This window comes from Scardinius erythrophthalmus (genome assembly GCF_964197995.2).
Source record: "Scardinius erythrophthalmus genome assembly, contig: HAP1_SCAFFOLD_81, whole genome shotgun sequence".
NCBI lineage: Eukaryota > Metazoa > Chordata > Actinopteri > Cypriniformes > Leuciscidae > Scardinius > Scardinius erythrophthalmus.
Window position 1 is genome coordinate 254,634 of NW_028296522.1, and position 11,952 is coordinate 266,585.

At 38.4% G+C, this 11,952-nt stretch overlaps 1 long non-coding RNA gene across 1 annotated transcript; it reads left to right on the top strand.

Annotated features, from left to right (window-relative positions):
* Window positions 1-797: 797 nt before the first annotated feature.
* Window positions 798-6,117, top strand: LOC308686276. Its single transcript, XR_014029561.1, has 6 exons — window positions 798-982; window positions 1,490-1,577; window positions 1,962-2,049; window positions 3,527-3,610; window positions 4,525-4,641; window positions 6,020-6,117. It is a non-coding gene; the product is annotated as an uncharacterized lncRNA (long non-coding RNA).
* The last annotated feature ends 5,835 nt before the right edge of the window (window positions 6,118-11,952 follow it).

Below are 11,952 nucleotides of genomic sequence, written 5' to 3' on the forward strand. Positions count from 1 at the left end.
CGTCTGGTCTTATAAATGATTGTTTTCTAACTCGGGTGCACCGTTGCCATGGTGGCATTTTTGTTTATTTTTCATTCGCGCTCAATCGCCTTATCGTGATGGATTGTGGGAAATAGTGTCTCAGCAAGTGTACATCGTACACTCGAATTCAGAGAGGATTGTGGATAAAAGTAGTGAAGAATGTAGGGAATGATGTCGTTCACTCAGAATTCGGACACCACTACAAAATGGCCGACACCCTAAATAGTGCACTATATAGTGGATAGGGAGCGATTTCAGACACAGATCTTGTCATCATGGAGAGCGCAGTTCATGGTTGCCGCATAGCAACGACAGACGCCAGACGCCACAGGAGAACAAGCGAAAGGAGACAGCGGCGCACTCGCGCTTTCCACTTGTTTTTACACATCTAATGTGCGTTCCATTCGACAGGGTCCATATGCAGTGTTCACTGCTCCCCTACTCCCTGAGCACGGTATATCAGTTGAAGTGGACTTCACTGACAATAACCGCTCATTAGAAACACCCAGCAAATAATAATAAAAATTCATATTTTAATTTTTATTATTATATTATATATTTACAATTATATTGCACTATTTTACAACTACCTAAAATAAAATCACTTTACTTCACAAACTAGCTAAGCTGGCTGCATTCACTGAGGTAAATTAATCATCAAAAATAGTATATGTAATATTCACAACAATACCCAGATAGCACACGTACGTCGGGCCGACGTTGGCCCAACATCGAGCGTCGGCCTCCCTCCCTATAACATCGCAAAGGCGTCGGGCAGGCGTAGGCAGATCTCTTGTCAGTCAGTGCTCTATTTCCCAGCTCCGTTACGTCGGCTTTAGGTCGGCCCACTATACGGGAGGCCGATGTCGCGTTGTGCTTGTGAACTTTCAAGTCGCTTTCAAACACTGGAGCGGCCGCGGCGCAGAGTTGCCATGGAAACGCCGCGGGACCACTGCGACTGGTAAGCAGGAAAACTCCCTCTCTCGCTGTTGTTTTCAAATTCACTGCTTTCAGGTGATATAAGTCTCTAAAATCACACGGATAATACACACAACTGTTCTTGACACTTCTCTTACTTGTAATTGATACGCTTATGTTGAATATTTACTTGTATAGACATGGCTTTGTGTCTTCGGAAAAAGTCCGTTAGCATCTCAACCGTTTTCAGAGAAGGTAGCAGCTAAGTTAAGCCATATAAATTGTCTCTGGTTAAGCTAAGTTAACGTTAACTCGGTTGAGCTTTTGTTTATGAAAGTTTGGGCTTTTAATCACCTCTTATGTGTATATGAGAGGTTTTGTAAAGGTTTTACTTGGAAGTGAGCTAATTTATTTTACACAAACGTAAACATAAACATATGTAATCGGTGACGTCACTTACATGGAGAACTTACACTTACACAAGTTACATGGTTGAAACTAGATCAATGGTAAACAAATATTGATTAAAAAAAATGTTCTGTGATTTCAGCAGCAACAAAATAACCCATAACAGAGGGAAAGCTCCACGACTTCAACATTTCTGAAGAAAGCTACTGCTGGAGAAGTAGGGAATACAGGTAGGTAGGTAACGTTAGGAAATCCAAAACTAAAGAATTAATTACTGATTTTAGGAAACAGAGGCCCCCTCTTCCCCTTACTATCATAACCTATTGAGATAATACAAGAATACAACCTTGGCACAATAATTGATAGTAAGCTATGTTTTGAATCACACACTGATGCTGTTTGTGCCAAAGCCCAGCAGCGAATGTATTTTTACCGTAGACTGAGGAATTTTAACATTGACCCCACTTTGATGAGAATGTTTTATTCTTGTTTTATTCAGTCTGTTTTAACCTTCTGTTTTATCTGCTGGTTTGGTTCCTACAAAAAACGATTAGAGAGTTAGGACGTGTAGCAAGATTGCAGGCTTTAACTTTCCCCCTCTCTCACACATTTAGCAGCTACTCCAACAGAGTGGCAAAGAAGGCACTATCTATTGCAGCCAAGCGGCAACCTCCCCGTCTCTCTCTTGAAACCAACACGGAAGTGAGTTAAACTGCAATTCATTAACTGGCCGCTTGGCCTGGCTGCAGAAGTGAGTCAAATCTGTATCTCCCTCATGTTAAAATTACCAACTTTACAGCAGAAAAAAAACATGTTTACAGCCTGGTTCTCTCTGTGGCTTTGGTCTATACAGCTAATTTTGCCCTTCATAACAACTGTGAGGGGGGTGAATTTATTTATAACTCATCCGTTTAGTTGATTAATATTTAAATTTAAGGGTGTGGCCACTTGAGTGACAGGTGGATTCCCGCTGATGTCAATGCTAGCCGTTTGTCTGCTGTTACTAGCCGTCACTTCACCTCAGCAAATGTTAGCTGCTGAACTTGCCTTCTCTGCGGTGTTTGTGCTTTTTTTCGGGATTATTTCATACAATTTAATACTTGGGTACAAAGCCCACGTCTTTGGATTCACTCGTTGTCGTCGAGTATCGTTTGAGAGAACAACCAGCGCTGTATTTCAGTTGTTTTCCTCTGTGAACATGCACTAATGGATGTCAGACAATTCCGTTGCTTTTTGGGGTTTTCAAATTTAAAACGTCAATAAAGGCTCGTTTGTTCTGCTCTCACGGAACAGATAGATTATAATATGCTTATGTACCGTGACCGTCAGATGAAATCATGCAGGCGTCGGCGCTTTCTCCGTCCGTGCAATAAATGCACATCGATCCATGAATGAGCGCGGATTTTCTAGCGCATTTACTTGCACTTCAAAGTCAATATATCTGTGGTTTAACGGTTTAACCCATTTGAGAGGCGGCCAAAATCAGAATTTAAAATGGACTGAATAAGCTCTCTACGAACTTGAGCGATGCCGCGCTGACGGACCATGAAAGAGTGACTGACATGTAACGTTATGCACATAAATATCACTGTCACACACAAACACTCTCGAAGTAATACACAGTCTCACTTGTAGCCATGTATTTAACTATTATAATATTTCGAAGGGCAAAAACAGGAACTTTTAATTGGCTTTACATCATCAGCTAACTCGATCACGTCAAGCTAGGTGATTTCAGATAGCCAGGCTCATATCTATGGCCAGGCCAGGCTCCTCAGCTCCACTCACGCCCCGCCTGTTTGCCTATTTTCTGTTATCCGGGAGTGACGCAAGGCCAAGATGGCGACGGATGGCTCCGCCCACTTTAGGCTTCAAAAATGCTCTTCAGAAACCTACGGGTGACGTCACGGACACTACGTCCATATTTTTTTACAGTCTATGATTGCAGCTGACCCTAGTCATCCTTTGTCCTGCCAGTTCAAGCTACTTCCCTCAGGCCGTAGGTACTCCATGCCCAGATGCAGGTCAAATAGATTCAGAAACTCATCTCAGAAAAGCATTTCACCTCTGCTGTAGCTTATATATAATATAGCTTAGCTATAGCTTCTTACTTGTAATAAACCTGCCATTATATAATAATATTGTTGGCTCTGTGACAAATGGTGTGTTGTGTTCCTAGATCCTTCAGTGTTGATGCCCTTGCCTCCACCGTAGCAGAGTTGGGCTGATCATCATCTCTAAGGCGCTATGAACCATATGATTAGTAAGTAAAACTTCAAACATACACTAATGTCAAACATACACTAATTGTGTTGGTAAAAAAATTATGTTTTGAAAGAAGTCTCTTATGTTCACCAAGACAGCATTAAAAACAATAATATTGTGAAATAATATAACAAATTTTAAATAACTGTTTTCTATGTGAATATATTGTAAAATGTAATTAATTCCTGTGATCAAAACTGAATTTTCAGCATCACAGCTTCATATGATCTTTCAGAAATCATTCTAATTTGATGATTTGACGCTCAAGAAAAATGTATGATTATTACCAGCTTTCATTTTCTCAAAGGCGTAGCAGAATACCCAGGGCTTGTTTTACACCTATCACAATTTCTAGCCACTGGGGGACCATAGGCAGGCTAGGGGAACTCATATTAATGTTAAAAAACCTCATAAAGTGAAATTTTCATACCATGCAACCTTTAAGTGTTTTCTACCAGTTTTCTATGTGAGGAAAACGCTTAACTGTACATAGTAGTCTATTTTTAATTAGTATGGTGTTTACAGAGTTATCATTTATTTATTTTAATATCACTGTCTATGCGTTAAGTCACGTTCTGCAAGTGCAAATCTCTAAATTCAACTTTGGACTTGTATTTTACAGGGGACAAGTTCTCAAATTCACATCTTTATGCTCTTGAGTTTTGCTACTCTTTTACTTTCATAAATAACCTTCCTGATAATGTTCGGGGCTCAGACACACTCTCCCAATTTAAATCTAGACTAAAGACACAACTCTTTAGCCAAGCATTCAATTAACACATCTCATAATCTTGTTTTACAGTTAATATGTGATGAAATAGTAAAAAGTGCACATGATCATCTTTTGCCTGAAATAATATGAACTGCAGCTATGCTAATCTTTCTCCTGTTGCTTCCCTGTTTCTATCTCAGGATGCTCAGCAAGTTCACTAGAGATTATAGCAGCTCCAGTTTGGATCCAGCCTCACTTGTGAAGACTTCAGATGATGGCAACTATAGATGGACATAAAAAAACTGCCAGATATTAAGGTGGGGTAAGCAATATTTCAAAAACGCTGTTGGAAACTGTTGATATTTGGAATGAACCCAAACAAACCATAGTAAAAGTGTAATACCATAATAGAAGTGACGCGCATGCGATGCGGCGTGCTCGTTTTTCCAGGCACGCATATGCCACAGCGAGATGAAAACATCTCAACTTTTCAGAATGCCACAAGCGCACCGCAGGTCATGTGACAAAAACCAACCGATCAGCTTTGGCCTTTCCGTAACAACATGGAAAACTCGGCCGAACAGCCGATCATAGCTGTACAGGGCGAGTTTTTATTTCTCATCTCCATAAATATATCTAGTAGTAAAGCTAATGCAAGGGCTAGAAATCAATTAATCCTTTGCTGATACTTCCTCGTCATCATGGAGAGCGCAGTTCATGGTTGCATAGCAACGACAGACGCCATGGGAGCGCAAGAGCTTGTAGAAAGGAGAGAGCGCTTTCCACACGTTTTTAAACGCGATATGTGAACGGCTCCTAATTCAGGATAAACTGAGAATCTATTTGGTTTAAAATCATTTTTGTTTTGTTTAAAATGGAGACCACGATAACATACATCAGAATAACATGTTTCAGTCTATTTAAAAAAAAGATACTCAATTGAATCATTAATTCAAACACTTTTAAAACCAATTAATTCAGTGTCTCATTCATAAACACCTGGGTTGGGTTTCCCGATAGCGTTGTCTCTTAGCATGCTACGAAGACTCTTAAGGTATAACTTAACTAAAGGTATACCATTTATAGGCGTGTTCCGGCGTGTATACCTTAGAAAGCTGCTAAAGATATTCCTTCTTACGTGTGACGTTACCCAGTGCTACCCGTGGCGATGCTGCTGAATCTGCTGATATCGATGGCTCGAGAATCAATTATTCACTTGTGCAGGGGCTGCTTCACTGCGTTAACTGAGAAAGCGGTGTTCTTTATAAAAGCAATTAAGAAATGTACGCGGGTTGGGTGAAAATAAACACTGACATTATGGATTCGGATGGCAATAAAATCAAAGACTTACCCCTGTAAATGTTTAAAATACCATACGAACCCATGAGAAACAGTTAGCATCTACTTACAATTTAACTGACAGTCTGCTTTCACTGGCCTTTGAAAGCACTCCGCGGACGGCGCCGTCTTTTAGCACAACTATTCGCTGTATCGCTGCCATAGTTTGAGCAAACTCCCCACAACAATCATTCCCTTTAAATAGACTATTAAACCTATTAAACTATTAAATGGTTTGCCAGCTGATGTACCTTTGATTGTTGTTAGATTTTTAATTATATTATCCAGTGTAATGACAATTTTATTCTTAGCTTTAGTCCTAACTGCTTTTTCTCATTGTTTTTCACTCTGTTACAGGTTGCCAGGAAGAATCCTTCTCTACATTGTTGCTGTTCCTTTTTGATCCCTTTTCTCCTGGAGTTCTTTCTGGTGTCATTAAAATGTCTTAACTTGAATTGTGTCTGTTCATTATACTAGAGACAGTTACACACAAAATTAAGAAGATATTTTCCAATGTCAGTATAGCCTACTTTTTTCATATTGGATAGTCAAGTAACTCCAGGGCTGTATATGTACATAGACATTGAGGGGGACAAGTCCTACACTGCAAAACATGCTTTTCTTACTTAGTATTTTTGTGTTGTTTCCAGTCCAAATAACAAAAAATTCTTAAATCAAGAAGCATTTACTAGAGAAGTAAAATGACATAAGAAATTCTATTTTGTTTTCAGATAAACAGAGTAATTTAAGTAATTTTTTGCTTAAAACAAGCTAAATTATCTGCCAGTGGGGTAAGAAAAATTAATCTTGATTCAATTGGAAAACAAGATTATTTTTTCTTACCCCACTGGCAGATAATTTATCTTGTTTTAAGCAAAAATTACTTTATGTTTATCTGAAAACAAAATAGAATTTCTTATGTTATTTTTCTTGATTTAAGAATGTTTAGATATTTGGACTGGAAACAACACAAAAATACTAAGTAAGAAAAGCATTTTTTGCAGTGTATAATTATACGTCAATAATAACAATAGTATGTCAATAGTTAGAAATAGCCAAACTGGAAATTCAATATTGGAAATTCTTGCTCCGCTCTGTTTTTAGGTTGGCAAAAAGGTTTAAAACTTACATTTTAGGCTGGTCTACCTTACAGAGACCATCCAAATAGATAGCCAATCAAATCATAGAAGGCGGGGTTTACTGTTCACAGAAGCAGAGCATGTGTTTCATCAGTTTAACTTTGAAAGAGTGCGAGGTAAGATGGAAGTGTAAAACTACTCCACTTTTTTTTCTTGAATATGGCCATTTTGAGGGATGAAAGTTGCATGTGTTCAGTATCAAAGCTATTTTATCAATTTAAGTCTCGGGGCAATGTTGACTACAGTTTATGTGCTGCTGAGTGAGTGTTGCAGCGCGATCTCCGCTCTGAGTGTGTGTGTGTGTGTGTGTGTGTGTGTTCGTAAGTGCGTGCGTCAATGAAAGCAGCGCATGGTGTCTAATGTAAAGAGTAGCCCGAAAGGTCCGACCTATAAATAAAGGTCCTATAAAACCCATGCAGAGCTGCCAAAAGATTTACAGCTTTGCATCGTTCAAACATCGGCCGGAGATCATTTGCGATCAAAGGCCGACGTCGAGGAGACATATTGCCGATGAGCAAACGATCTCTGAGCGACATCGTGCCGATGGAACTTTGTACATCGGGCCAACGTCGGCCCGACATACGTGTGCTATCTGGGTAACCATTAAAAATACTGTCATTTGTATAACAATGGCGAAATGTATTACTTACACACATACGTAAACTCCTCCATCGTTAGTTATGACCGTTCTGACTGGTGATGACCTGATGCGCGAAATGACAGTTGGGTGTGTGATCATCGCTCTCCACTTCCTGTGAAGTGATGTATCGATGTTCCCTTATTCCCTATGCTGTGCGCAGTGCCCTTCGAACTGAACATGTTCGCTCCCTTCGGATTAGAACTTAAGATGGCGGAATACCCTGTGAAGTCCACTTCGCAGTCCACAACGCACCTCTAGAGCGACGTTGTTGATTGTTTGAGCATGTGACTGCGCGTTTCTCCTTGTTTTCTATTGTTATGCGCAGCATATTTCCCGCGCGCACAAACACAGCCACAGACAATTAATTGTTTGTTCGGTTATCGAAGAAGAGCATGATGTATTTTGTATAAAGTTTTTTTTATTTTTTATTAACTGCTTTGAGGATTGGAAATGCACAATTCATGCATACAAATCTGTATATATTAATAAATGAAGATGATTAAAATAGACCAATGCAAAAAACGAAATTCATGCCTGCATTTATTAAGACAAACCTGGTAAAAACGAATGCAGTCTATACACTGACTTGGCTGCTCTGTGAAATGTAATACAACAGTGCCACCTACTGTCTAAATGCATTACCTAACATCAAAAGGTGAAACTCTTGCATAGACATAGGTAAATGGGTTTGTCTATTAGCCTGAAATAAAAAAAAAATAAAGGAAATTCAGATCTTGTACATCCTCACATTGGAGTCCCGAGTTCATGTATAAAGTTTGGTTTCGATATGTGACAGAGTTCCTGAGATATGGACGACTTCCTGTTTGGCGACTACGCCGCTAATTTCGTTTGGCTGTGACGGGCAAACGCTTCCGAAAATCAAAAATCCTTCTAGTAACTTTGATGAGGCTTGCTCCAATGATCATGTACGTCTAGTTTCGTGAAGTTCGGACCAAATTTGTGACCTGTGAAACTTTAGTTTCGCTTTCTGTTCAATCCAATATGGCGGACAAACGACATGGACTTGTGATGTCATCTTCGCGAGCAACTTACACCGGTGCTGACCGGACGTTTTAAAGTTGGAATGGTGTCTCTGTCTCAAAGGGCCTAGGCGCAGGAGCTGGCCAAATAGCTGGGGGGGGGGGGTTGCCAAATAATGTAATTTTTTTTTTTTTTTATCTTGTACATCCTCACATTGGAGTCTCGAGTTAATGTACAAAGTTTGGTTTCGATACGTGACAACGTTCCTGAGATATGAACTACTTCCTGTTTTGGCGACTACGCCGCCGATTTCGTTTGTCTGTGACGGGCAAACGCTTCCGAAAATCAAAAATCCTTCTAGTAACTTTGGTGGGGCTTGCTCCAAGGATCATGTATGTCCAGTTTCGTGAAGTTCGGACCAAATTTGTGACCTGTGAAACTTTAGTTTCGCTTTCTGTTCAATCCACTATGGCGGATGAACGACATGGACTTGTGATGTCATCTTCGCGAGCAACTTACACCGGTACTGACCGAACGTTTTAAAGTTGGAACGGTGTCTCTGTCTCAAAGGGCCTAGGCGCAGGAGCTGGCCAAAATTTTTCTCCCGGGAATAATAATAATAATAATAATAATAAGAAAACTTAAGAAGAACAATAAGTGTGCGCTTTCAGCAAGCACACTTAATAATAAGAAAACTTAAGAAGAACAATAAGTGTGCGCTTTCAGCAAGCACACTTAATAATAAGAAAACTTAAGAAGAACAATAAGTGTGCTGCTTTCAGCAAGCACACTTAATAAGAAGAAGAAAACTTAAGAAGAACAATAAGTGTGCTGCTTTCAGCAAGCACACTTAATAAGGTTGCTTCGGTTAAATTTTATACAGGAAATGATTGCTTATAATGTGGCACTATTGAATGACCCGCAGGCCGGTCTATCGCACCCCGGTCGCGTCAGTCTGTACTCGCGTTCTCAAGTTCAGGGCAGTGAATCAGCTACCATATAGCCAAAAGTTCACTTCAGTAAAGAACAAGGTGACATCCGAGTTTGAATTCAGGTATTTAAAAAAGCTCCAAAAAAGAGATGTTCTTCTATTTTTTAAAGATTGCCATTACATAACCTGCCAAAATAACCTTCGTACCCGCCATGGTCGATTTTTAATCGAGGTTAAGGTTAAATAAAAATGCTAAAAAAATAAGAGAGCTGTAAACACATTGCAGGCTTGATCTGTTTCGGCATGAGTGCAAAAGAGAACCCATGTGGTTGCATATCTGCTGTATGTATTACATCCAGAGCCGGATTAACGCAAAGGCAAACTAGGCACGTGCCTAGGGCCCGATTGGCGGGATGGGGCCCAGACAGAGGGACAAAAAAAATAAAAAAAATTAAATGTCCTATCTACAATTTATTTCAAAATGTAGCCTATTAATCAACTAAAAATAGTGACAATGTTTATCTTAACCATAGACTGTTACATTACGTCACATTAACGCCAGCCCATGACTGTATAGAGGCGCCAGCCAGTTTAGTCCGAGGGGACGTCAGAGGCGATCAGAGGCGGTCAACGAACGCATCCATCAGGTGCTGCGAGTGCGAAGCAAAAGCAGAAATAGGCACGCAAAGAAGCACAGCTCGTAATGCAGGTCATCGATTTTGGTGTGATTGCAATGTATTTTAAATATAAACTTGTGGGATACTGTAGATCAGCGTCATTTCTGGAAAAATCATTCACCGCTTTGTGAATTTAAAAGAGCGCGCGAGCGTCATTAACGTGCCCAGACGCGACGCTTTGAATTTGCGCGTACAATCAATGAATAACATCGCGTCCAAAGCTAACTAGTAAAAAAGCTACAAAAGTAAAAGACAAGACGTTTGTATTCAAAGTTAAAAAACCAACACACTGCAACATTTTTAAATGTTTCAAATAAAGGATCTCATATCTATGGGTCTATCTTCTATATGCTGATGCTGATGATTAGATAATACCCTGACATCATAGCCTATACGAATATCAGTTTAGATTTTTTTTTCCTGCTCAGTAGCGATCGTGTCTTTCTCTTCCACTTGATTTGTGTATAGCATATTTAAGGTAGCAATGCAATACATAATAACATATTACTGATATTAATAATATGACAATATCTGCAGTCAATATTGATTAAATGGGAGGGAAAAATCCTGCCCATAACGCAGAAAAATTATAAAAGCACGTTCATGTTCATCTACTGAAGTGGTATTCTGGAACTGTGAATAAACTGAATAAAACAGCAAAATAACAACAAGAACAATAACATCTTCATTAAACAAAAAAGAGATTAGCTTAGATAAAGTTTGATAGGCTACCAGTAACAAGTCTGGACCCATTACTATTTTTAATGTTTTTGAAAGAAGTTTATTATTATGCTACAAGCCTGCATTTATTTGATCAAAAATACAGAAAAAAACAGGAATATTCAGCAAGGATGTGTTAAATTTATAAAAGTGATATTGAAGACTTTTTTAAAACAACTTTTTAATAATCAAAGAATCATGAAAAAAAGTATCACATGTTATAAAATAAATATTAAGCACCATTTCTAACATTTGATAATAAATCAGAATATTATAAAGTTTTCTGAAGGATCACGTGACTCTAAATTTAGCTTTGCATCACAGAAATATATTTTAAAGTATAGCCTAGTAAAATAGAAAACCATTATTTTAAATTGTAATAATATTTCACTATATTATTTTTCTGTATTTTTGAACAAATAAATCCAGGCTTGATGAGCATAAGAGACTTCTTTCAAAAACATTACAAATAATTTGTCCAAACTTATGTACTGTGTAAGTAAAAATATACTAAATTTAAAATTAAATGTTTTATAAATAAAAAGGTTAGGAATCATATTTGTTTCAAGTGTGTTTTATTGGGGGTGGGGGGGCCTCCAACATGAATTTTGCCTAGGGCCTCCAAATGTCTAGATCCGGCCCTGATTACATCTAATGTTAGGTCGTACACAATATATAGACTGTAAAAAAAAAAAAAAAAATAGGGTCGTGCAGAAAATAGCTTCACTTATCTGAACAGCGGTTCGGTTGTCTGACAGACGTCTTCTTCACCCTTCAGCGGGAGAAATTTCAAACGACGCATCACGTGAACCTCATCCACCAACCAGAAAGCTGCTGTTACCGTGGAGATCGCACCAAAATAAACAATAGTTCTTCACTGCACAGAACTGTAACTTACAGTTAAGTTAACTTTAACTGTTCCTTTTTTAGATAAACTGTTATTTAGAATATATATAGTAAGTTTTAACATGATTTTGTGGTGCTTAAACTAAAGACTATGGAAAACTTAGACTATTTTGTATGTGAATTAAGTTTTTTTTATTAGAAATTCATAAAAACAAATTAAAATAAATAATTAAAAAAATGTAACTCAATTGTCATGTTAGGAAAATGTATATTTTGTTCAGGTCAAATGGATTTTGGAATTTTTAAATGATTATTGAATTTTGTGAACACTGCTGAAAACTAAATGCTATTCTTTA